Below are 27,980 nucleotides of genomic sequence, written 5' to 3' on the forward strand. Positions count from 1 at the left end.
AGGGTAATGGGTCTCTAATCTGTGTGTCTCTCCACAAATGCTGCCTGACTTGCAGAGTATTTTTAGCATTTTCTTGTTTTATTTCAGACTTCTGGCATGTGGGTTTTCTCTCTCTGTTTTCATCTTTGAATGGAAACAGGCTGGGCACTTTGGCTTGTATGTGCCAGGGAGCAAACATCAAGCCAACTAGCAACTTTGAGTTTTAACAGGAAATGCCTGAAACACACAACATTCTTTTTTGTTGTAAAACAGGAGTGGATGACCTTACATCTGAAGAGGGAAGGGAAGACACAGGGGAGTCTGTGGAGTGGCGGTGGGGAAGAACAAAGGAGCCATAGCAGATGCTGATGCTGGAATCTGCAGCAACACACAAGGTGCTCGTGGAACTCACCAAGTCAGGCAGCATCCGTGGAGGGAAGTGAACAGTTAACGTTTCAGATCAAGACACGTTATCGAGAGTGAAAGAGCAGAGGTAGCCAATATAAAGAGGTGAGAGGAAGAATTGGTAGGTAATAGGTAGATCCAAGTTAGGAGTGGTAATTGAACTGAATTGACTTTATTACTTACATCCTTCATGTACATGAGAAATAAAAAATCTTTACATTACGTTTCTGTTCAAATGTGCAATATGAAATTACAGTAATTTATAATAAATATAGAAATACAATTGTATCAGCATGAGTTTATCAGTCTGATGGCCCGGTGGAAGAAGCTGTCCCGGAACCTGTTGGTTCTGGTTTTTATGCTGCAGTACCGTTTCCCGGATGGTGGCAGCTGGAACAGTTTGTGGTTGGGGTGACTCGGGTCTCCAATGATCATCGAGCCCTTTTTACACACTTGTCATTGTAAATGACCTGTATAGTGGGGAGTTCACATCTGCAATTACGCCGGGCTGTCCACACCACTCTCTGCAGAGTCCTGCAGTTGAGGGAAGTACAGTTCCCATACCAGGCAGTGATGCAGCCAGTCAGGATGCTCTCAGTTATGCCCCTGTAGAAAGTTCCTAGAATTTGGGGGGGCATACCAAATTTCTTCCACTGCCTGAGGTGAAAGAGGCGCTGTTCTGCTTTTTTCACCGCACAGCCGGTATGTACAGACCTTGTGAGATTCTCAATGATGTTTGTGCAGAGGAACTTAAAGCTGTTCACCCTCTCAACCCCAGATCTATTGATGCCTGTCTCCGTTCCTCCTGTAGTCCACAACCAGCTCCTTTGTTTTTGCGACATTGAGGGAGAGGTGGATTTCTTGACACCACTGTGTCAGGGTGATGACTTCCTCTCTGTAGGCCACCTCGTTATTGTTTGAGATTAGACCAATCAATGTAGTATCATCAGCAAATTTAATTAGCAGATTGGAGCTGTGGGTGGCAACACAGTCATGGGTATACAGAGAGTAAAGGAGGGAGTTTAGTAAACAGCCCTGAGGGACACCTGTGTTGAGGGTCAGAGGGGGAGAGGTGAGGGAGCCCACTTTTACCACCTGCCAGTGATCTGACAAGAAGTCCAGGATCCAGCTGCACAAGGCAAGGTGAAGGCCGAGGTCTCTGAGCTTCTTATCGAGCCTGGAGGGAATTATGGTGTTGAATACTGAACTGTAGACCAAGAACAGCATTCTCACATAAGCATCCTTCTTCTCCAGATGTGTAAGGACGGTGTGTAGAGCCGTGGCTATTGTGTCACCTGTCGATCGGTTGTGTCGGTAGGTGAACTGTAGGGGTCCAGTGTGAGTGGTAGCAAGCTGCAGATGTAATCCCTGACCAGCCTCTCAAAGCACTTGCTCATTATTGAGGTGAGTACGACAGGTCGCCAGTCATTCAGGCATGTTACCTTGGACTTTTATGGTACAGGGACAATGATGGATGTTTTGAAGCAAGAGAAGACTATACTGGGAGAGGGAGAGATTAAAAATGTCTGCAAACACACCTGCCAGTTGTGCTGTGCACATCTGAGTACCTGCCCCGGGATGCTGTCTGGTCCTGCAGCCTTGTGACTGTCCACCCGTTGGAAACACCTGCGTACTTTGCCCTCAGAGATGACCAAGCTGCAGGCCGCATCAGCAGCTCTCTTCAGGGGCTCAGTATTGGCGACATCGAATCGAGTGTAAAGAAGATTTGGCTCAACTGGGAGAGAGGCAGCGATGTTGGAAACTCCACTGTTTTTAGCTTTGAAGTCTGCGATGGTGAGCAGACCTTGCCATAAACTGCATGTGTTATTGGTGGAAAGTTGTGTCTGAATTTTGTCCCTGTACTGTTGTTTCGCTGCCTTGATGACTTTGCGCAGATTGTAGCTGCATTTCTTGAGCTCCTGCTGGTTACTGGTGGTGAAAGCTCTGTCTCGTGTGGTCAGTGCTGCTCGCACAGAACTGTTGATCCAGGGTCTCGGGTTTGGAAAGATCCTGACAGAGTTCTGTGGGACACCATTCTCGATGCACTTCTGGATGAAACTCATGACCCCTTCGGTGAACTTGGAGACATCCTCATCATGGAAGACATTCCAAGCAATGTCATCAAAGAGGTCCTGCATCATGGAGGCCAATTGGTCGGACCAACAGTGGATGGTTTTAGCAATGCCGCCTCTTGCTTCAGCTTCTGCCTGTACTTTGGCACCAGAAAAATGGAGGAGTGATCTGATTTTCCAAATGGAGGGCAAAGGAGCGCTTTGTAAGCATTGCGGAAGGGAGAGTAGTAGAGGTCAAATATGCTATCTCCCGGAGTGCTCTCCTGGATGTGTTGGCAAAACTTCGGAGAGACTTTCCTTCAGAGCCAGGTCAGTATCAGCCTGCGGTGGAATATATGTAGCTGTGATAATGACAAGGTAGGGGAGGAGAGAATGGGAATAGTGACAGAGGCAGGGAGGTGACAAGTGGAGGTGACAAATATTCCATGCTCACACCCATCCTAGCCCGCCATCACCCTGTCTTTTTCCTCATCTGCCCATCGCTCACACATTAGTCCACCTCTCATGCTCCATCTCCCTCTCCTATCAGCTTCCATCATCTTTGTACCTTTGTTGCATCCACCTGTCACCTCCCAGCCTCTGCCACTATTTCCACCCTTCCCAGCTATCTTCCCCCTTCTTTCAGTCCGGATGAAAGGTCTCAACCCAAAGTATCAGTTGTCCATTTCCCTCCACAGATGTTGCCTGAGCTACTGAGTTCTTGCAGTGTTGTGTGTGTGTTGCTACAGGCTGAATGATGGCTGGGACACACATAGGGAAGAGGCAGGCTGGAGGAAGTGTTCTTTAGTGCTCCGAGTAGATGAGATTGAATCTGAGGGGACATAGAACATCAAACTGTACAGCCCAAGAACCAGCCCTTCAGCCCACAACATTGAGCCAAACCAGTTAAGTTAATGATCAAATAGCCAACTAAACTAAACTCTTCTGCCTACACAATGTCCATATCCTGCCATTTCCCTCACATTCATGTGCCTATCTAAACATCTCTTAAAAGTCTCCAATCAGACTCCACCATCACCCCAGCAAGTGCATTCCAGGCACCCACCACTCTCTGTGTAAAAATCTTGCCCCTCATATCTCCTTTGAAATTATCCCCTCACCTTAATTGCACGCTCTCTGGTATTAGACATTTGAACCCCACGAGAAGGATACTGTATGTCCACTCTTCCTCTGCCTCTCATAATCATATAAACCTCGGTCCAATCTCCCCTCAGCCTTCACCACTCAAGATAAAACGACATGAGTTTGTCCAACCTCATGTCCGTTAATCCAGGCAGCATCCTAGTAAACCCTCTCCAAAGCCTTGACATCCTTCTTATAACTGTATGCAATACTTCAGATGCGGCCTAACTAGACTTCTATAAAGCTGCACAGTAATTTACTGACTTTTGCATCATCTAATGAGGCAAGCATGCCATTTGGCTTCTTAACCCCCCTATCAACCTGTGTAGCCACTTCAGGGAGCTATGAACTTGGACCCCAAGATCCCTCTGCCCATCAATACTTAAGTGTCTTGCCCTTAACAGTGCGCTGGCTCTTTACGTTTGACCTACCAAGCTGCAGCACTTCCCATTTGGGCAGGTTAAACTCCAGCCACCATTTCTCTGGCCATATCTGCAGCTGGTCTATATTCCACTGTATTCTTTAACAGTCTTCTATGCTAACCACAACACCACCAATCTTCGTATCATCTGCAAACTTATTAACCCATGTATCTACATTTTCATCCAGGTCATTTGTGTACATCACAAACAGCAGAAGTCCCACTACAGATCTCTGCAGGACACCGCTATTCACAAACCTTCAGCTAGAATAAATCCTTTTGGCCTCTATCTTCTGTCTACCATGGGCAAGCCAGTTCTGAACCCAAATGGCTAATCCACCATGGATCCCATGCATCTTGTCCTTGTAGACAATACCCACAGCTCGATCATCATCAATCATCCTCATCCTCATCAAAAACCTCAGTAAGACACTTCTTGCCCCTGACAAAGCCAAGCTGGCTCTTCCTAATTAGGCCATGGTTTTCCAAAAGCTCATAAATGCTCTAGAAATGATTATATTTGGTGTTTAAGTTTGGAAGGTTGCAGTGGGACTGTGAGATGCTGTTCCTCAAGATTACAACAGAATAGCGGCTGAAGACCAAGGTCAGAGAAGAAGTGAGAGAGAAGATGAAGCAATGGATACCTAAGAAATCAGGTCTGAGGGGATGGTGCACAGTGCACAGCAGACTAAATCTGGAGGCAGGAGCAAAATGAAAGGCTGGAATGCATTGTTTCAGAGTGGCTGAGGGTGTGGGAGAGGGTTGTCAATGGTAGGAACTGTACAGGCTATCTCCAGGTAATAAACGGGTTCTGTTTAACAGATGTCTATGAGTCAATTTTATCTGTATTGGAAATCCATAAAACCACTGGATACACTAACCTTACCTCCACAGTGTTGTAATAAATGGCATTGGAAACACATGGAAGTGTGTGTTTTGTGCTAGAACTATTACTAAAAGTGGAGAGAGAGGAAACTAGTTCTGCTCATAGGAATGAATGTATGTACGTAGACCAGGCTTCTGAATTTAATATTAATTTATGAACTTTTATCTATGTACATCAATGTATTGTTTGTAACCCAGGCATAGCCTGTATCAGGATATTGTGACATTAAGATGGACTGGAATACATTATTCCAGTGAGGAAATCGTGTTAATGGTTAATGGCTATCAGCTATTGCGGGAGGGGAGGGGAGGGGCCTTGTGTCAGAGAAAAGGAGTGGGTGAAGCCTTGTATCAGACAAAGAGAACACGTTGTAACAAGAGAAGGGATACCTTGTATGACAGTTGTTGGATCAGAACCTATTATATTGGAGAGGTACTGGATACATTTTCCATCAACATTTGGGATCTGGACATCACTGGCAACACCAGTATTTACTGCCCACCTCCAGCTGGTTAGAGGTGGCGGTGAGCTGCTTTCTTGAACTGCTACGGGCCTTCTGCTGAAGGTCCTCTTGTGGTGCTGCCTGAGAGGGATTTTGACCTTCAATGGTGATGGACAGGTGAGAAATTTCAGAGTCAGGATACTGTGAGACTGGAGGAAAACCTACAGATGGTGGTGCTGCCCTTGACTTCCTTGGTAAAGATCACAGGTTTAGTGATGCTGGAGTAGCCTGCATGTGTAACTGCAGTGCATTGTGCAGATGGCACTTTCTGCAGTCTCTGGGTACTGGTGGTGAAGGGACTGATGGATGGCATCCCAATCAAGTAGCTGCTTTGTCCTGGATGGTGTTGAGCTTCCTGGAAGATGTTGTCACTACTCTCATACAGACTAGTGGAGAGTTGCGTCACACTATGACTTGCTTTGTAGAGTAGAAAGGCTTTGGTGTGAGGAGGTGATGTCCAGTTCTGTCCTGCTTTGGTAGCCACAACACCTCAGTGGCTTGTTTGCAGCCTCATTCCATTCCTTCCTCCCCCGGAGTTCAGATGAGCTGCAGAATGCAGAAAGGAGTAGTGACTGAGAGATGTGACTTCAGCAAGTTGGATTGATCACAAGGCAACACTCTGATGTTCATCTTTAATTGGTGCACTCTTATAACCCCTCTATCTATATCAGTGGAAACCAACCAATATACAATATTCTCAACTCCTCTCTCTTTTTTAGGGTTTGAAATGTGTTCTGCAGCTGCCAGGGTCTTCGATTTCAAGGTAAGCCTGTTCCGAACATTTGATGTAGTTTCAGAATTTGAGTGTATCTGAGGGAGGTTGAACAAATGTAGATTATTTCCTTTGGGTTGTGAGAGGCTGCAGGGTTGATAAATGATCAGAGGTGTAGATATGCTGAGACAGTGATGGTTGGAGATGACAAATACCAGAAGGTGTAGTTTTAAGGTGAGAAGTGGAAAGATCAAAGGTGATTACTCCAGCAAGATAGTTATGCAGAATGGTGTGGAATGTGCTGGCTGAATATGCAGAATGATGTGGAATGAACCGGGTGAATGTACAGAGAGGTGTAGAATGTGCTGGGTGAATATACAGAGTGGTGTGGAAAGTGCCAGGTGAATATACACAATGGGGTGGAATGTACCAGGTGAATATACAGTGTGGGGTGTAATGTGCCGGGTGAATATGCAGAGTGGTGTAGAATGTGCCGGGTGAAAATACAGAGTGGTGTGGAATCTGCCGGGTGAAAATACACAGTGGTGTGGAATGTGCCGTGTGAATATACAGAGTGGGGTGTAATGTGCCGTGTGAATATATAGAGTGGTGTGGAATGAACCGGGTGAATATACAGAGTGGTGTGGAATGTGCCGGGTGAAAATACACCGTGGTGTGGAATATGCCGGGTGAATATACAGAGTGGTATAGAAGGTGCCGGGTGAATGTGCAGAGTGGGGTGGAATGTGCCGGGTGAATATACAGAGTGGAGTGGAATGTGCGGGGTGAATATACAGAGCGGGGTGGAATGTGCCGGGTCAATAAACAGAGTGGGGTGGAATGTATCGGGTGAATATACACAGTAGTGTGGAATATCCCGGGTGAATATACAGAGTGGTGTGGAATATGCCGGGTGAATATACAGAGTGTGGTGGAAAGTGCCGGGTGAATATACACAGTGGGATGGAATGTATCGGGTGAATATACACGGTGGTGTGGAATGTCCCGGGTGAATATACAGAGTGGTGTGGAATATGCCGGGTGAATATACAGAGTGGGGTGGAAAGTGCCGGGTGAATATACACGGTGTAGAAAGTGATGGAAAATATACAGAGTGGGGTGGAAAGTGCCGGGTGAATATACAGAGTGGTTTTGAATGTATCGGGTGAATATACAGAGTGGGGTGGAATGTGCCGGGTGAATATACACAGTGGGATGGAATGTATCGGGTGAATATACACAGTGGTGTGGAATGTCCCGGGTGAATATACAGAGTGGTGTGGAATATGCCGGGTGACTAGACAGAGTGGGGTGGAAAGTGCAGGGTGAATATACAGAGTGGTGTGGAATGTATGGAAAATATACAGAGTGGGGTGGAAAGTGCCGGGTGAATGTACAGAGTGGGGTGGAATGTGCAGGGTGAATATACAGAGTGGGGTGGAATGTGCCGTGTGAATATACAGAGTGGTGTGGAACGAACCGGGTGAATATACAGATGGTGTGGAATGTGCCGGGTGAATATATACAGTGGTGTGGAATATGCCAGGTGAATATACAGAGTGGTATAGAATGTGCCGGGTGAATGTACAGAGTGGGGTGGAATGTGTAGGGTGAATATACAGAGTGGGGTGGAATGTGCTGGGTGAATGTACAGAGTTGTGTGGAGTGTGCCGGGTAAATATACAGAGTGGTGTGGAATGTGCCGGGTGAATATACAGGGTGGGGTGGAATGTGCCGGGTGAATATACAGAGTGGGGTGGAATGTATAGGGTGAATATACAGAGTGGTGTGGAATATCCCGGGTGAATATACAGAGTGGTGTGGAATATGCCTGGTGAATATACAGAGTGGAGTGGAAAGTGCCAGGTGAATATACACAGTGGGGTGGAATGTATCGAGTGAATATACACGGTGGTGTGGAATGTCCCGGGTGAATATACAGAGTGGTGTGGAATATGCCGGGTGAATATACACGGTGTGGAAAGTGATGGTGAATATACAGAGTGGGGTGGAATGTGCCGGGTGAATATACAGAGTGTGGTGGAAAGTGCCGAGTGAATATACACAGTGGGATGGAATGTATTGGGTGAATATACACGGTGGTGTGGAATGTCCCGGGTGAATATACAGAGTGGTGTGGAATATGCAGGGTGAATATACAGAGTGGGGTGGAAAGTGCCGGGTGAATATACAGAGTGGGGTGGAATGTGCAGGGTGAATATACAGAGTGGTGTGGAATGTATAGGGTGAATATACAGAGTGGGGTGGAATATGCCGGCTGAATCTACACGGTGTAGAAAGTGATGGAAAATATACAGAGTGGGGTGGAATGTGCAGGGTGAATATACAGAGTGGGGTGGAATGTGCCGGGTGAATATACAGAGTGGGGTGGAATGTGCAGGGTGAATATACAGAGTGGGGTGGAATGTGCCGGGTGAATATACAGAGTGGGGTGGAGTGTATAGGGTGAATATACAGAGTAGGGTGGAATGTGCCGGGTGAATATACAGAGTTGTGTGGAGTGTGCCGGGTGAATAGACAGAGTTGTGTGGAATGTGCCGGGTGAATATACAGAGTGGGGTGGAATGTGCCGGGTGAATATACAGAGTGGGGTGGAATGTATAGGGTGAATGTACAGAGTGGTGTGGAATATCCCGGGTGAATATACAGAGTGGTGTGGAATATGCCTGGTGAATATACAGAGTGGAGTGGAAAGTGCCGGGTGAATATACACAGTGGGGTGGAATGTATCGAGTGAATATACACGGTGGTGTGGAATGTCCCGGGTGAATATACAGAGTGGTGTGGAATATGCCGGGTGAATATACAGAGTGGGGTGGAATGTGCAGGATGAATATACAGAGTGGTGTGGAAAGTATCGGGTGAATATACAGAGTGGGGTGGAATGTGCCGGGTGAATATACACGGTGTGGAAAGTGATGGTGAATATACAGAGTGTGGTGGAAAGTGCCGAGTGAATATACACAGTGGGATGGAATGTATCGGGTGAATATACACGGTGGTGTGGAATGTGCCGGGTCAATATACAGAGTGGGGTGAAGTGTATAGGGTGAATATACAGAGTGGGGTGGAATGTGCCGGGTGAATATACAGAGTGGTGTGGAATGTGCCGGGTGAATATACAGAGTGGGGTGGAATGTGCCGGGTGAATATACAGAGTGGTGTGGAATGTGCCGGGTGAATATACAGAGTGGTGTGGAATGTGCCGGGTGAATATACAGAGTGGCGTGGAATGTGTAGGGTGAATATACAGAGTGGGGTGGAATGTGCCTGGTGAATATACAGAGTGGTGTGCAATGTGCCGGGTGAATATACAGAGTGGTGTGGAATGTGCCGGGTGAATATACGGAGTGGGGTGGAATGTGCCCGGTGAATATGCACAGTTGTGTGGAGTGTGCCGGGTGAATATACAGAGTGGGTTGGAATGTGCCGGGTGAATATACAGAGCGGGGTGGAATGTGCCGGGTCAATATACAGAGTGGGGTGGAATGTATCGGGTGAATAGACAGAGTGGTGTGGAATATCCCGGGTGAATATACAGAGTGGGGTGGAATATGCCGGGTGAATATACAGAGTGGTGTGCAATGTGCCGGGTGAATGTACAGAGTGGGGTGGAATGTGCCGGGTGAATATACAGAGTTGGGTGGAATGTGCCCGGTGAATATGCACAGTTGTGTGGAGTGTGCCGGGTGAATATACAGAGTGGGGTGGAATGTGCCGGGTGAATATACAGAGTGGTGTGGAATGTGCCAGGTGAATATACAGAGTGGGTTGGAATGTGCCGGGTGAATGTACAGAGTGAGGTGGAATGTGCCGGGTAAATATACAGAGCGGGGTGGAATGTGCCGGGTCAATATACAGAGTGGGGTGGAGTGTATAGGGTGAATATACAGAGTGGGGTGGAATGTGCCGAGTGAATATACAGAGTGGGGTGGAATGTGCCGGGTGAATATACAGAGTGGTGTGGAATGTGCCGGGTGAATATACAGAGTGGCGTGGAATGTGTAGGGTGAATATACAGAGTGGGGTGGAATGTGCCGGGTGAATATACAGAGTGGTGTGCAATGTGCCGGGTGAATATACAGAGTGGTGTGGAATGTGCCGGGTGAATATACGGAGTGGGGTGGAATGTGCCCGGTGAATATGCACAGTTGTGTGGAGTGTGCCGGGTGAATATACAGAGTGGGGTGGAATGTGCCGGGTGAATATACAGAGTGGTGTGGAATGTGCCGGGTGAATATACAGAGTGGGTTGGAATGTGCCGGGTGAATGTACAGAGTGAGGTGGAATGTGCCGGGTGAATATACAGAGCGGGGTGGAATGTGCCGGGTCAATATACAGAGTGGGCTGGAATGTATCGGGTGAATATACAGAGTGGTGTGGAATATGCCGGGTGAATATACAGAGTGGGGTGGAAAGTGCCGGGTGAAATACAGAGTGGAGTGGAATGTGCTGGGTGAATATACAGAGTGGGGTGGAATGTGCCGGGTGAATATACAGAGTGGGGTGGAATGTGCTGGGTGAATATGCAGAGTGGTGTGGAATGTGCCGGGTGGATATGGAGAGTGGTGTGGGATGTGCCGGGTGAATATACAGAGTGGGGTGGAATGTGCCGGGTGAATATACAGAGTGGTGTTGAATGTGCGGGGTGAATATACAGAGTGGCGTGGAATGTGTAGGGTGAATATACAGAGTGGGGTGGAATGTGCCGGGTGAATATACAGAGTGGTGTGGAATATGCCGGGTGAATATACAGAGTGGGGTGGAAAGTGCCGGGTGAATATACAGAGTGGGGTGGAATGTGCCGGGTGAATTTACAGAGTGGTGTGCAATGTGCCGGGTGAATATACAGAGTGGTGTGGAATGTGCCGGGTGAATATATGGAGTGGGGTGGAAAGTGCCCGGTGAATATGCACAGTTGTGTGGAATATCCCGGGTGAATATACACAGTGGTGTGGAATATGCCGGGTGAATATACAGAGTGTGGTGGAATGTGCCGGGTGAATATACACAGTGGGATGGAATGTATCGGGTGAATATACACGGTGGTGTGGAATGTCCCGGGTGAATATACAGAGTGGTGTGGAATATGCCGGGTGAATATACAGAGTGGGGTGGAAAGTGCCGGGTGAATATACAGAGTGGGGTGGAATGTGCAGGGTGAATATACAGAGTGGTGTGGAATGTATAGGGTGAATATACAGAGTGGGGTGGAATGTGCCGGGTGAATATACAGAGTGGTGTGGAAAGTGATGGGTGAATATACAGAGTGGGGTGGAATGTGCCGGGTGAATATACAGAGTGGTGTGGAATGTGCCGGGTGAATATACAGAGTGGTGTGGAATGTGCCGGGTGAATATACAGAGTGGGGTGGAATGTGTAGGGTAAAGATACAGAGTGGGGTGGAATGTGCCGGGTGAATATACAGAGTGGGGTGGAATGTGCCGGGTGAATATACAGAGTGGTGTTGAATGTATCGGGTGAATATACAGAGTGGTGTGGAATGTGCCGGGTGAATATACAGAGTGGGGTGGAAAGTACCGGGTGAATATACAGAGTGGGGTGGAATGTGCAGGGTGAATATACAGAGTGGTTTTGAATGTATCGGGTGAATATACAGAGTGGGGTGGAATGTGCCGGGTGAATATACACGGTGTGGAAAGTGATGGTGAATTTACACAGTGGGGTGGAATGTGCCGGGTGAATATACAGCGTGGGGTGTTATGTGCAGGGTGAATATACAGAATGGTGTTGAATGTATCGGGTGAATATACAGAGTGGGGTGGAATGTGCCCGGTGAATATGCACAGTTGTGTGGAGTGTGCCGGGTGAATATACAGAGTTGGTTGGAATGTGCCGGGTGAATATACAGAGCGGGGTGGAATGTGCCGGGTCAATATACAGAGTGGGGTGGAATGTATCGGGTGAATATACAGAGTGGTGTGGAATATCCCGGGTGAATATACAGAGTGGTGTGGAATATGCCAGGTGAATATACAGAGTGCTGTGCAATGTGCCGGGTGAATGTACAGAGTGGGGTGGAATGTGCCGGGTGAATATACAGAGTGGGGTGGAATGTGCCCGGTGAATATGCACAGTTGTGTGGAGTGTGCCGGGTGAATATACAGAGTGGGGTGGAATGTGCCGGGTGAATATACAGAGTGGTGTGGAATGTGCCGGGTGAATATACAGAGTGGGTTGGAATGTGCCGGGTGAATGTACAGAGTGGGGTGGAATGTGCCCGGTGAATATACAGAGCGGGGTGGAATGTGCCGGGTCAATATACAGAGTCGGGTGGAATGTATCGGGTGAATATACACAGTGGTGTGGAATGTCCCAGGTGAATATACAGAGTGGTGTGGAATATGCCGGGTGAATATACAGAGTGGGGTGGAAAGTGCCGGGTGAATATACAGAGTGGGGTGGAATGTGCAGTGTGAATATACAGAGTGGAGCGGAATGTGCAGGGTGAATATACAGAGTGGGGTGGAATGTGCCGGGTGAATATACAGAGTGGGGTGGAATGTGCCGGGTGAATATACAGAGTGGGGTGGAATGTGCCGGGTGAATATACAGAGTGGTGTGGAATGTGCCGGGTGAATATACAGAGTGGTGTGGAATGTGCCGGGTGAATATACAGAGTGGGGTGGAATGTGCCGGGTGAATATACAGAGTGGGGTGGAATGTGCCGGGTGAATATACAGAGTGGGGTGGAATGTGCCGGGTGAATATACAGAGTGGGGTGGAATGTGCCGGGGTGAATATACAGAGTGGGGTGGAATGTATCGGGTGAATATACAGAGTGGGGTGGAATGTGCCGGGTGAATATACAGAGTGGGGTGGAATGTGCCGGGTGAATATACAGAGTGGTGTGGAATGTGCCGGGTGAATATACAGAGTTGTGTGGAATGTGCCGGGTGAATATACAGAGTGGCGTGGAATGTGCCGGGTGAATATACAGAGTGGGGTGGAATGTGCCGGGTGAATATACAGAGTGGTGTGGAATGTGCCGGGTGAATATACAGAGTGGTGTGGAATGTGCCGGGTGAATATACAGAGTGGGGTGGAATGTGCCGGGTGAATATACAGAGTGGTGTGGAATGTGCCGGGTGAATATACAGAGTGGGGTGGAATGTGCCGGGTGAATATACAGAGTGGGGTGGAATGTGCCGGGTGAATATACAGAGTGGGGTGGAATGTGCAGGGTGAATATACAGAGTGGGGTGGAATGTGCCGGGTGAATATACAGAGTGGGGTGGAATGTGCCGGGTGAATATACAGAGTGGGGTGGAATGTGCCGGGTGAATATGCAGAGTGGTGTGGAATGCGCCGGGTGCATATAGAGACTGGTGTGGAATGTGCCGGGTGAATAAACAGAGTGGGGTGAAATGTGCCGGGTGAATATACGGAGTGGGGTGAAATGTGCCCGGTGAATATGCAGAGTGGGGTGGAGTGTGCCGGCTGAATATACAGAGTGGGGTGGAATGTGCCGGGGTGAATATACAGAGTGGGTTAGAATGTATCCGGTGAATATACAGAGTGGCGTGGAATGTGTAGGGTGAATATACAGAGTGGGGTGGAATGTGCCGGGTGAATATACAGAGTCGGGTGGAATGTGCCGGGTGAATATACAGAGTGGGATGGAATGTGCCCGGTGAATATGCAGATTTGTGTGGAATGTAACGGGTGAATATACAGAGTGGCGTGGAATGTGTAGGGTGAATATACAGAGTGGGGTGGAATGTGCCGGGTGAATATACAGAGTTGTGGGCAATGTGCCGGGTGAATATACAGAGTTGTGTGCAATGTGCCGGGTGAATATACAGAGTGGTGTGGAATGTGCCGGGTGAATAAACGGAGTGGGGTGGAATGTGCCCGGTCAATATGCACAGTTGTGTGGAGTGTGCCGGGTGAATATACAGAGTGTGGTGGAATGTGCCGGGTGAATATACAGAGTGGGGTGGTATGTGCCGGGTGAAAATACAGAGTGGTGTGGAATGTATCGGGTGAATATACAGGGTGGGGTGGAATGTGCCGGGTGAATATACAGAGTTGTGTGCAATGTGCCGGGTGAATATACAGAGTGGTGTGGAATGTGCCGGGTGAATATACAGAGTGGCGTGGAATGTGTAGGGTGAATATACAGAGTGGGGTGGAATGTGCCGGGTGAATATACAGAGTGGTGTGCAATGTGCCGGGTGAATATACAGAGTGGTGTGGAATGTGCCGGGTGAATATACGGAGTGGGGTGGAATGTGCCCGGTGAATATGCACAGTTGTGTGGAGTGTGCCGGGTGAATATACAGAGTGGTGTGGAATGTGCGGGGTGAATATACAGAGTGGCGTGGAATGTGTACGGTGAATATACAGAGTGGGGTGGAATGTGCCGGGTGAATAAACAGAGTGGTGTGGAATATGCCGGATGAATATACAGAGAGGGGTGGAAAGTGCCGGGAGAATATACAGAGTGGGGTGGAATGTGCCGGGTGAATTTACAGAGTGGTGCGCAATGTGCCGGGTGAATATTCAGAGTGGTGTGGAATGTGCCGGGTGAATATACGGAGTGGGGTGGAAAGTGCCCGGTGAATATGCACAGTTGTGTGGAGTGTGCCGGGTGAATATACAGAGTGGGGTGGAATGTGCCGGGTGAATATACAGAGCGGGGTGGAATGTGCCGGGTCAATATACAGAGTGGGGTGGAATGTATCGGGTGAATATACACAGTGGTGTGGAATATCCCGGGTGAATATACAGAGTGGTGTGGAATATGCCGGGTGAATATACAGAGTGTGGTGGAATGTGCCGGGTGAATATACACAGTGGGATGGAATGTATCGGGTGAATATACACGGTGGTGTGGAATGTCCCGGGTGAATATACAGAGTGGTGTGGAATATGCCGGGTGACTAGACAGAGTGGGGTGGAAAGTGCAGGGTGAATATACAGAGTGGGGTGGAATATGCCGGCTGAATCTACACGGTGTAGAAAGTGATGGAAAATATACAGAGTGGGGTGGAATGTGCCATGTGAATATACAGAGTGGTGTGGAACGAACCGGGTGAATATACAGATGGTGTGGAATGTGCCGGGTGAATATACAGAGTGGGTTGGAATGTGCCAGTTGAATATACAGAGTGGTGTGGAATGTGCCGGGTGAATATACAGAGTGGGGTGGAATGTGTAGGGTAAAGATACAGAGTGGGGTGGAATGTGCCGGGTGAATATACAGAGTGGGGTGGAATGTGCCAGGTCCATATACGAAGTGGTGTGGAATGTGCCGGGTGAATATACAGAGTGGGGTGGAATGTGCCGGGTGAATTTACAGAGTGGGGTGGAAAGTACCAGGTGAATATACAGAGTGGGGTGGAATGTGCCGGGTGAATATACAGAGTGGTTTTGAATGTATCGGGTGAATATACAGAGTGGGGTGGAATGTGCCGGGTGAATATACACGGTGTGGAAAGTGATGGTGAATTTACACAGTGGGGTGTAATGTGCCGGGTGAATATACAGAGTTGGGTGGAATGTGCAGGGTGAATATACAGAATGGTGTTGAATGTATCGGGTGAATATACAGAGTGGGGTGGAATATCCCGCGTGAATATACAGAGTGGTGTGGAATATGCCGGGTGAATATGGAGAGTGGTGTGCAATGTGCCGGGTGAATGTACAGAGTGGGGTGGAATGTGCCGGGTGAATATACAGAGTGGGGTGGAATGTGCCCGGTGAATATGCACAGTTGTGTGGAGTGTGCCGGGTGAATATACAGAGTGGGGTGGAATGTGCCGGGTGAATATACAGAGTGGTGTGGAATGTGCCGGGTGAATATACAGAGTGGGTTGGAATGTATCGGGTGAATATACACAGTGGTGTGGAATATCCCGGGTGAATATACAGTGTGGTGTGGAATATGCCGGGTGAATATACAGAGTGTGGTGGAAAGTGCCGGGTGAATATACAGAGTCGGGTGGAATGTGCCCGGTGAATATACAGAGTCGGGTGGAATGTGCCGTGTGAACATACACAGTGGGATGGAATGTATCGGGTGAATATGCACGGTGGTGTGCAATGTCCCGGGTGAATATACAGAGTGGTGTGGAATATGCCGGGTGAATATACAGAGTGGGGTGGAAAGTGCCGGGTGAAATACAGAGTTGGGTGGAATGTGCCGGGTGAATATACAGAGTGGGGTGGAATGTGCCGGGTCAATATACAGAGTGGGGTGGAATGTGCCGGGTGAATATGCAGAGTGGTGTGGAATGTGCCGGGTGGATATAGAGAGTGGTGTGGGATGTGCCGGGTGAATGTACAGAGTGCGTGGAATGTGCCGGGAGAATATACAGAGTGGTGTGGAATGTGCCGGGTGAATATACAGAGTGGCGTGGAATGTGTAGAGTAAATATACAGAGTGGGGTGGAATGTGCCGGGTGAATATACAGAGTGGTGTGGAATATGCCGGATGAATATACAGAGTGGGGTGGAGAGTGCCGGGTGAATATACAGAGTGTGGTGGAGAGTGCCGGGTGAATATACAGAGTGGGGTGGAATGTGCCGGGTGAATTTACAGAGTGGTGTGCAATGTGCCCGGTGAATATACAGAGTGGTGTGGAATGTGCCGGGTGAATATACGGAGTGGGGTGGAAAGTGCCCGGTGAATATGCACAGTTGTATGGAGTGTGCCGGGTGAATATACAGAGTGGGGTGGAATGTGCCGGGTGAATATACAGAGTGGTGTGGAATGTGCCGGGTGAATATACAGAGTGGGTTGGAATGTGCCGGGTGAATATACAGAGTGCTGTGGAATGTGCCGGGTGAATATACACAGTGGTGTGGAATGTGCCGGGTGAATATACAGTGTGGTGTGGAATGTGCCGGGTGAATATACAGAGTGGCGTGGAATGTATCGGGTGAATATACAGAGTGGGGTGGAATGTGCCGGGTGAATATACAGAGTGGGGTGGAATGTGCAGGGTGAATATACAGAGTGGGGTGGAATGTGCCGTGTGAATATACAGAGTGGTGTGGAATGTGCCGGGTGAATATACAGAGTTGTGTGGAACGAACCGGGTGAATATACAGATGGTGTGCAATGTGCTGGGTGAATATATACAGTGGTGTGGAATATCCCGGGTGAATATACAGAGTGGTGTGGAATATGCCGGGTGAATATACAGAGTTGACTGGAAAGTGCCGGGTGAATATACACAGTGGGGTGGAATGTATCGAGTGAATATACACGGTGGTGTGGAATGTGCCAGGTGAATATACAGAGTGGTGTGGAATATGCCGGGTGAATATACAGAGTGGGGTGGAAAGTACCGGGAGAATATACAGAGTGGGGTGGAATGTGCAGTGTGAATATACAGAGTGGGGTGGAATGTGCAGGGTGAATATACAGAGTGGGGTGGAATGTGCCGGGTGAATATACAGAGTGGGGTGGAATGTGCCGGGTGAATATGCAGAGTGGTGTGGAATGCGCCGGGTGCATATAGAGACTGGTGTGGAATGTGCCGGGTGAGTAAACAGAGTGGGGTGAAATGTGCCGGGTGAATATACGGAGTGGGGTGAAATGTGCCCGGTGAATATGCAGAGTGGGGTGGAGTGTGCCGGCTGAATATACAGAGTGGGGTGGAATGTGCCGGGGTGAATATACAGAGTGGGTTAGAATGTATCCGGTGAATTTACAGAGTGGCGTGGAATGTGTAGGGTGAATATACAGAGTGGGGTGGAATGTGCCGGGTGAATATACAGAGTGGGGTGGAATGTGCCGGGTGAATATACAGAGTGGGGTGGAATGTGCCCGGTGAATATGCAGATTTGTGTGGAATGTGCCGGGTGAATATACAGAGTGGCGTGGAATGTGTAGGGTGAATATACAGAGTGGGGTGGAATGTGCCGGGTGAATATACAGAGTTGTGTGGAATGTGCCGGGTGAATATACGGAGTGGGGTGGAATGTGCCCGGTCAATATGCACATTTGTGTGGAGTGTGCCGGGTGAATATACAGAGTGTGGTGGAATGTGCCGGGTGAATATACAGAGTGGGGTGGAAAGTTCTGGGAGTCTATACAGAGTGGGGTGGAATGTGCAGTGAGAATATACAGAGTGGGGTGGAATGTGCCGGGTGAATATACAGAGTGGGGTGGAATGTGCCGGGTGAATATACAGAGTGGGGTGGAATGTGCCGGGTGAATATGCAGAGTGGTGTGGAATGCGCCGGGTGCATATAGAGACTGGTGTGGAATGTGCCGGGTGAATATACAGAGTGGGGTGAAATGTGCCGGGTGAATATACGGAGTGGGGTGAAATGTGCCCGGTGAATATGCAGAGTGGGGTGGAGTGTGCCGGGTGAATATACAGAGTGGGGTGGAATGTGCCGGGGTGAATATACAGAGTGGGTTAGAATGTATCCGGTGAATTTACAGAGTGGCGTGGAATGTGTAGGGTGAATATACAGAGTGGGGTGGAATGTGCCGGGTGAATATACAGAGTGGGGTGGAATGTGCCGGGTGAATATACAGAGTGGGATGGAATGTGCCCGGTGAATATGCAGATTTGTGTGGAATGTGCCGGGTGAATATACAGAGTGGCGTGGAATGTGTAGGGTGAATATACAGAGTGGGGTGGAATGTGCCGGGTGAATATACAGAGTTGTGTGGAATGTGCCGGGTGAATATACGGAGTGGGGTGGAATGTGCCCGGTCAATATGCACATTTGTGTGGAGTGTGCCGGGTGAATATACAGAGTGTGGTGGAATGTGCCGGGTGAATATACAGAGTGGGGTGGTATGTGCCGGGTGAATATACAGAGTGGGGTGGAATGTACCAGGTGAAAATACAGAGTGGTGTGGAATGTATCGGGTGAATATACAGAGTGGTGTGGCATGTGCCGGGTGAATATACAGTGGCGTCGAATGTGAAGGGTGAATATACAGAGTGGGGTGGAATGTGCCGGGTGAATATACAGAGTTGTGTGCAATGTGCCGGGTGAATATACAGAGTGGTGTGGAATGTGCCGGCTGAATATACAGAGTGGCGTGGAATGTGTAGGGTGAATATACAGAGTGGGGTGGAATGTGCCGGGTGAATATACAGAGTTGTGTGCAATGTGCCGGGTGAATATACAGAGTGGTGTGGAATGTGCCGGGTGAATATATGGAGTGGGGTGGAATGTGCCCGGTGAATATGCACAGTTGTGTGGAGTGTGCCGGGTGAATATACAGAGTGGGGTGGAATGTGCTGGATGAATATACAGAGTGGTGTGTAATGTGCCGGGTGAATATACAGAGTGGGTTGGAATGTGCCGGGTGAATGTACAGAGTGGGGTGGAATGTGCCGGGTGAATATACAGAGCCGGGTGGAATGTGCGGGGTCAATATACACAGAGGTGTGGAATATCCCGGGTGAATATACAGAGTAGTGTGGAATATGCCGGGTGAATATACAGAGTGTGGTGGAAAGTGCCGGGTGAATATACACAGTGGGATGGAATGTATCGGGTGAATATACATGGTGGTGTGGAATGTCCCAGGTGAATATACAGAGTGGTGTGGAATATGCCGGGTGAATATGCAGAGTGGGGTGGAAAGTACCGGGAGAATATACAGAGTGGGGTGGAATGTGCTGGGTGAATATACAGAGTGGGGTGGAATGTGCCGGGTGAATATACAGAGTGGTGTGGAATGTTCCGGGTGAATATGGAGAGTGGTGTGGAATGCGCCGGGTGCATATAGAGACTGGTGTGGAATGTGCCGGGTGAATAAACAGAGTGGGGTGAAATGTGCCGGGTGAATATACGGAGTGGGGTGGAATGTGCCCGGTGAATATGCAGAGTGGGGTGGAGTGTGCCGGGTGAATATACAGAGTGGGGTGGAATGTGCCGGGTGAATATAGAGAGTGGGGTGGAATGTGCCGGGGGAATATACAGAGTGGGGTGGAATGTGCCGGGTGAATATACAGAGTGTGGTGGAAAGTGCCCGGTGAATATGCAGGTTTGTGTGGAATGTGCCGGGTGAATATACAGAGTGGCGTGGAATGTGTAGGGTGAATATACAGAGTGGGATGGAATGTGCCGGGTGAATATACTGATTTGTGTGGAATGTGCCGGGTGAATATACAGGGTGATGTGGAATGTGCCGGGTGAATATACAGAGTGGCGTGGAATCTATCGGGTGAATATACAGAGTGGGGTGGAATGTGCTGGGTGAATATACAGAGTGGGGTGGAATGTGCAGGGTGAATATACAGAGTGGGGTGGAATGTGCCGTGTGAATATACAGAGTGGTGTGGAATGTGCCGGGTGAATATACAGAGTTGTGTGGAACGAACCGGGTGAATATACAGATGGTGTGCAATGTGCTGGGTGAATATATACAGTGGTGTGGAATATCCCGGGTGAATATACAGAGTGGTGTGGAATATGCCGGGTGAATATACAGAGTTGACTGGAAAGTGCCGGGTGAATATACACAGTGGGGTGGAATATATCGAGTGAATATACACGGTGGTGTGGAATGTCCCAGGTGAATATACAGAGTGGTGTGGAATATGCCGGGTGAATATACAGAGTGGGGTGGAAAGTACCGGGAGAATATACAGAGTGGGGTGGAATGTGCAGTGTGAATATACAGAGTGGGGTGGAATGTGCCGGGTGAATATACAGAGTGGGGTGGAATGTGCCGGGTGAATATACAGAGTGGGGTGGAATGTGCCGGGTGAATATGCAGAGTGGTGTGGAATGCGCCGGGTGCATATAGAGACTGGTGTGGAATGTGCCGGGTAAATAAACAGAGTGGGGTCAAATGTGCCGGGTGAATATACGGAGTGGGGTGAAATGTGCCCGGTGAATATGCAGAGTGGGGTGGAATGTGCCGGGTGAATATACAGAGTGGGGTGGAATGTGCCGGGGTGAATATACAGAGTGGGTTAGAATGTATCCGGTGAATTTACAGAGTGGCGTGGAATGTGTAGGGTGAAGAAACAGAGTGGGGTGGAATGTGCCGGGTGAATATACAGAGTGGGGTGGAATGTGCCGGGTGAATATACAGAGTGGGGTGGAATGTGCCCCGTGAATATGCAGATTTGTGTGGAATGTGCCGGGTGAATATACAGAGTGGCGTGGAATGTGTAGGGTGAATATACAGAGTGGGGTGGAATGTGCCGGGTGAATATACAGAGTTGTGTGCAATGTGCCGGCTGAATATACAGAGTGGTGTGGAATGTGCCGGGTGAATATACGGAGTGGGGTGGAATGTGCCCGGTCAATATGCACATTTGTGTGGAGTGTGCCGGGTGAATATACAGAGTGTGGTGGAATGTGCTGGGTGAATATACAGAGTGGGGTGGTATGTGCCGGGTGAATATACAGAGTGGGGTGGAATGTACCAGGTGAAAATACAGAGTGGTGTGGAATGTATCGGGTGAATATACAGAGTGGTGTGGCATGTGCCGGGTGAATATACAGTGGCGTGGAATGTGTAGGGTGAATATACAGAGTGGGGTGGAATGTGCCGGGTGAATATACAGAGTTGTGTGCAATGTTCCGGGTGAATATACAGAGTGGTGTGGAATGTGCCGGGTGAATATACAGAGTGGCGTGGAATGTGTAGGGTGAATATACAGAGTGGGGTGGAATGTGCCGGGTGAATATACAGAGTGGTGTGCAATGTGCCGGGTGAATATACAGAGTGGTGTGGAATGTGCCGGGTGAATATATGGAGTGGGGTGGAATGTGCCCGGTGAATATGCACAGTTGTGTGGAGTGTGCCGGGTGAATATACAGAGTGGGGTGGAATGTGCTGGATGAATATACAGAGTGGTGTGTAATGTGCCGGGTGAATATACAGAGTGGGGTGGAATGTACCAGGTGAAAATACAGAGTGGTGTGGAATGTATCGGGTGAATATACAGAGTGGTGTGGCATGTGCCGGGTGAATATACAGTGGCGTGGAATGTGTAGGGTGAATATACAGAGTGGGGTGGAATGTGCCGGGTGAATATACAGAGTTGTGTGCAATGTTCCGGGTGAATATACAGAGTGGTGTGGAATGTGCCGGGTGAATATACAGAGTGGCGTGGAATGTGTAGGGTGAATATACAGAGTGGGGTGGAATGTGCCGGGTGAATATACAGAGTGGTGTGCAATGTGCCGGGTGAATATACAGAGTGGTGTGGAATGTGCCGGGTGAATATATGGAGTGGGGTGGAATGTGCCCGGTGAATATGCACAGTTGTGTGGAGTGTGCCGGGTGAATATACAGAGTGGGGTGGAATGTGCTGGATGAATATACAGAGTGGTGTGTAATGTGCCGGGTGAATATACAGAGTGGGTTGGAATGTGCCGGGTGAATGTACAGAGTGGGGTGGAATGTGCCGGGTGAATATACAGAGCCGGGTGGAATGTGCCGGGTCAATATACACAGAGGTGTGGAATATCCCGGGTGAATATACAGAGTGGTGTGGAATATGCCGGGTGAATATACAGAGTGTGGTGGAAAGTGCCGGGTGAATATACACAGTGGGATGGAATGTATCGGGTGAATATACATGGTGGTGTGGAATGTCCCAGGTGAATATACAGAGTGGTGTGGAATATGCCGGGTGAATATGCAGAGTGGGGTGGAAATTACCGGGAGAATATACAGTGTGGGGTGGAATGTGCAGTGTGAATATACAGAGTGGTGTGGAATGTATCGGGTGAATATACAGAGTGGGGTGGAATGTGCTGGGTGAATATACAGAGTGGGGTGGAATGTGCCGGGTGAATATACAGAGTGGTGTGGAATGTTCCGGGTGAATATGCAGAGTGGTGTGGAATGCGCCGGGTGCATATAGAGCCTGGTGTGGAATGCGCCGGGTGCATATAGAGACTGGTGTGGAATGTGCCGGGTGAATAAACAGAGTGGGGTGATATGTGCCGGGTGAATATACGGAGTGGGGTGGAATGTGCCCGGTGAATATGCAGAGTGGGGTGGAGTGTGCCGGGTGAATATACAGAGTGGGGTGGAATGTGCCGGGTGAATATAGAGAGTGGGGTGGAATGTGCCGGGGGAATATACAGAGTGGGGTGGAATGTGCCGGGTGAATATACAGAGTGGGGTGGAATGTGCCCGGTGAATATGCAGATTTGTGTGGAATGTGCCGGGTGAATATACAGAGTGGCGTGGAATGTGTAGGGTGAATATACAGAGTGGGATGGAATGTGCCGGGTGAATATACTGATTTGTGTGCAATGTGCCGGGTGAATATACAGAGTGGTGTGGAATGTGCCGGGTGAATATACGGAGTGGGGTGGAATGTGCCGGGTGAATATTCAGAGTGGGGTGGAATGTACCGGGTGAAAATACAGAGTGGTGTGGAATGTATCGGGTGAATATACAGAGTGGTGTGGAATGTGCCGGGTGAATATACAGAGTGGCGTGGAATGTGTAGGGTGAATATACAGAGTCGGGTGGAATGTGCCGGGTGAATATACAGAGTTGTGTGCAATGTGCCGGGTGAATATACAGAGAGGTGTGGAATGTGCCAGGTAATATACAGAGTGGGGTGGAATGTGCCGGGTGAATATACAGAGTGGTGTGCAATATGCCGGGTGAATATACAGAGTGGTGTAGAATGTACCGGGTGAGTATACAGAGTGGTGTGGAATGTGCCGGGTGAATATATAGAGTTGGTTGGAATGTTGCGGGTGAATATACAGAGTGGGGTGGAATGTGCCGGGTGAATATACAGAGTGGGGTGGAATGTGCCGGGTGAATATACACAGTGGTGTGGAATGTGCCGGGTGAATATACAGAGTGGTGTGGAATGTGCCGGGTAAATATACAGAGTGGGTTGGAATGTGCCGGGTGAATATACACAGTGGGTTGGAATGTGCCGGGTGAATATAAAGAGTGGGTTGGAATGTGCCGGGTGAATATACAAACTGGGGTGGAATGTGCCGGGTGAATATACAGAGTGGTGTGGAATGTGCCGGTGAATATACAGAGTGGTGTGGAATATGCCGGGTGAATGTTCAGAGTGGTGTGGAATCTGCCGGGTGAATATACTGAGTGGTGTGGAACGTGCCGGGTGAATATACAGAGTGGGGTGGAATCTGCCGGGTGATTATACAGAGTGGGGTGGAATCTGCCGGGTGATTATACAGAGTGGGGTGGAATGTACGGGTCAATATACAGAGTGGGGTGGAATGTACCAGGTGAAAATACAGAGTGGTGTGGAATGTGTAGGGTGAATATACAGAGTGGGGTGGAATGTGCCGGGTGAATATACAGAGTTGTGTGCAATGTGCCGGGTGAATATACAGAGTGGTGTGAAATGTGCCGGGTGAATATACAGAGTGGCGTGGAATGTGTAGGGTGAATATACAGAGTGGGGTGGAATGTGCCGGGTGAATATACAGAGTGGTGTGCAATGTGCCGGGTGAATATACGGAGTGCGCTGGAATGTGCCCGGTGAATATACAGAGTTGTGTGGAATGTGCCAGGTAAAATACAGGAGTGGGGTGGAATGTGCCGGGTGAATATACAGAGCGGGGTGGAATGTGCCGGGTGAATATACACAATGGTGTGGAATGTGCCGGGTGAATATACAGAGGGGGTTGGAATGTGTCGGGTGAATATACAGAGTTGGGTGGAATGTGCCGGGTGAATATACAGAGTGGGGTGGAATGTATCGAGTGAATATACACGGTGGTGTGGAATGTCCCGGGTAAATATACAGAGTGGGGTGGAATGTGCCGTGTGAATATACAGAGTATGGTGCAATGTACCGGGTGAAAACACAGAGTGGTGTGGAATGTATCGGGTCAATATACCGAGTGGTGTGGAATGTGCCGGGTGAAGAAATAGAGTGGCGTGGAATGTGTAGGGTGAATATACAGAGTGGGGTGGAATGTGCCGGGTGAATATACAGAGTGGTGTGCAATGGGCCGGGTGAATATACAGAGTTGTGTGGAATGTGCCAGGTAATATACAGAGTGGGGTGGAATGTGCCGGGTGAATATACAGAGTGGGGTGGAATGTGCCGGGTGAATATACAGAGTGGGTTGGAATGTGCCGGGTGAATATACAGAGTGGTGTGGAATGTGCCAGGTGAATATACAGAGTGGGGTGCAATGTGCCGGGTGAATATGCAGAGTGGTCTGGAATGCACCGGGTGCATATAGAGACTGGTGTGGAATGTGCCGGGTGAATATACTGAGTGGGGTGGAATGTGCGGGGTGAATATACGGAGTGGGGTGGAATGTGCCCGGTGAATATGCAGAGTGGGGTGGAGTGTGCCGGGTGAATATACAGAGTGGGGTGGAATGTGCCGGGGTGAATATACAGAGTGGGTTGGAATGTATCGGGTGAATATTCAGAGTGGCGTGGAATGTGTAGGGTGAATATACAGAGTGGGGTGGAATGTGCCGGGTGAATATACAGAGTGGGGTGGAATGTGCCGGGTGAATATACAGAGTGGGGTGGAATGTGCCCGGTGAATATGCAGAGTGATGTGGAATGTGTAGGGTGAATATACAGAGTGGGGTGGAATGTGCCGGGTGAATATACAGAGTGGTGTGCAATGTGCCCGGTGAATATGCACAGTTGGGTGGAGTGTGCAGGGTGAATATACACTGTGTGGTGGAATGTGCCGGATGAATATACAGAGTGGGGTGGAATGTGCCGAGTGAATATACAGAGTGGGGTGGAATGTACCGGGTGAATATACAGAGTGGGGTGGAATGTATCGAGTGAATATACACGGTGGTGTGGAATGTCCCGGGAAATATACAGAGTGGGGTGGAATGTGCCGTGTGAATATACAGAGTATGGTGCAATGTACCGGGTGAAAACACAGAGTGGTGTGGAATGTATCGGGTCAATATACCGAGTGGTGTGGAATGTGCCGGGTGAATATATAGAGTGGCGTGGAATGTGTAGGGTGAATATACAGAGTGGGGTTCAATGTGCCGGGTGAATATACAGAGTGGGGTGGAATGTGCCGGGTGAATATACAGAGTGGTGTGGAATGTGCCGGGTGAATATACAGAGTGGTGTGCAATGTGCCGGGGAATATACAGAGTGGGGTGGAATGTGCCGGGTGAATATACACAGTGGTGTGGAATGTACCGGGTGAATATACAGAGTGGGTTGGAATGTGCCGGGTGAATATACAGAGTGGTGTGGAATGTGCCGGGTGAATATACAGAGTGGTGTGGATTGTGCCGGGTGAATATACAGAGTGGTGTGTAATGTGCCGGGTGAATATACAGAGTGGTGTGGAATGTGCCGGGTGAATATACAGAGTGGGGTGGAATGTGCCGGGTGAATATACAGAGTGGGGTTGAATGTGCCAGGTGAATATACAGAGTGGGGTGGAATGTGCCGGGTGAATATACAGAGTGGTGTTGAATGTGCCGGGTGAATATACAGATTGGTGTGGAATGTGCCGTGTGAATATACAGAGTGGGTTGGAATGTGCCGGGTGAATATACAGAGTGGTGTGGAATGTGCTGGGTGAATATACAGAGTGGGGTGGAATGTGCCGGGTGAATATACAGAGTGGGGTGGAATGTGCCGGGTGAATATACAGAGTGGTGTGGAATGTGCCGGGTGAATATACAGAGTGGTGTGGAATGTGCCGGGTGAATATACATAGTGGGTTGGAATGTGCCGGGTGAATATACCGAGTGGTGTGGGATGTGCCGGGTGAATATACAGAATGGTGTGGAATGTGCCAGGTGAATATACAGAGTGGTGTGGAATGTGCCGGGTGAATATACAGAGTGGGTTGGAATGTGCCGGGTGAATATACAGAGTGGTGTGCAATTTGCCGGGTGAATATACAGAGTGGTGTGGAATGTGCCGGGTGAATATACAGAGTGGGTTGGAATGTGCCGGGTGAATATACAGAGTGGGGTGGAATGTGCTGGGTGAATATACAGAGTGGTGTGGAATGTGCCGGGTGAATATACAGAGTGGGGTGGAATGTGCCAGGTGAATATACAGTGTTGGTTGGAATGTGCCGGGTGAATATACAGAGTGGTGTGGAATGTGCCGTGTGAATATACAGAGTGGGGTGGAATGTGCCGGGTGAATATACAGAGTTGGGTGGAATGTGCCGGGTGAATATACAGAGTGGGTTGGAATGTGCCGGGTGAATATACAGAGTGGTGTGGAATGTGCCGGGTGAATATACAGAGTGGTGTGGAATGTGCCGGGTGGATATACAGAGTAGGGTGGAATGTGCCAGGTGTATATACAGAGTCGGGTGGAATGTACCGGGTGAATAGGTACAGGTACAGGTAAATGAACAAGCAGGGAACGTAGGAATGTAGACCATTTGCAGGCAGTACGGATTAATTGTGATTGGCATTGTTTACTGCTGGATCTGTCCCTGTGCTGTTCTTTTGTAAGTGGGTTTACAGCTGGGATTTGTAGAATCACTGTGATGTTAACCAGTGGATGATATAGCAAAGAACTGTACGCTTTCAGCCTACAATGTTATGCTGAATAGAATGCTCATATCCTGCTGCCTGCATATCCCTCCAACACTGTATACAGTTTATGTATTTGTCTAACGTCACTATTATGTCTGCCTCAACCCGTTCTCCAGGCACCCACCACTCTCTGTGTGCAAAAATAAACTTCCTCCACATATCTGTACTAATTGTGCTTTTCCTTGTAAAAATTGTGTTTATGCTTTTCTTCTGAATGCTGCTTACCTGAAGCTATGTGCCTGTGAATCTGCTGGAAGTTAAGTTTTTTCCACTTCACCTGTACATTTCACACTTTTTGTAGGTGAATGCAGCAGGCCAGGCAGTATCTACAGGAAGAGGTACAGATGACATTTTGGGCTGAGACCCACTTGCCTGAGATA

At 48.9% G+C, this 27,980-nt stretch overlaps 1 long non-coding RNA gene across 1 annotated transcript; it reads left to right on the forward strand.

The window, feature by feature from the left end:
* The first annotated feature begins 295 nt into the window (after nt 1-295).
* LOC134354327 (uncharacterized) lies at nt 296-27,956 on the forward strand. The gene is made up of 3 exons (XR_010019771.1): nt 296-489; nt 6,107-6,150; nt 27,902-27,956. It is a non-coding gene; the product is annotated as an uncharacterized LOC134354327 (long non-coding RNA).
* The last annotated feature ends 24 nt before the right edge of the window (nt 27,957-27,980 follow it).

This window comes from Mobula hypostoma, chromosome 11 (genome assembly GCF_963921235.1).
Source record: "Mobula hypostoma chromosome 11, sMobHyp1.1, whole genome shotgun sequence".
Classification (NCBI taxonomy): Eukaryota; Metazoa; Chordata; class Chondrichthyes; order Myliobatiformes; family Myliobatidae; genus Mobula; species Mobula hypostoma.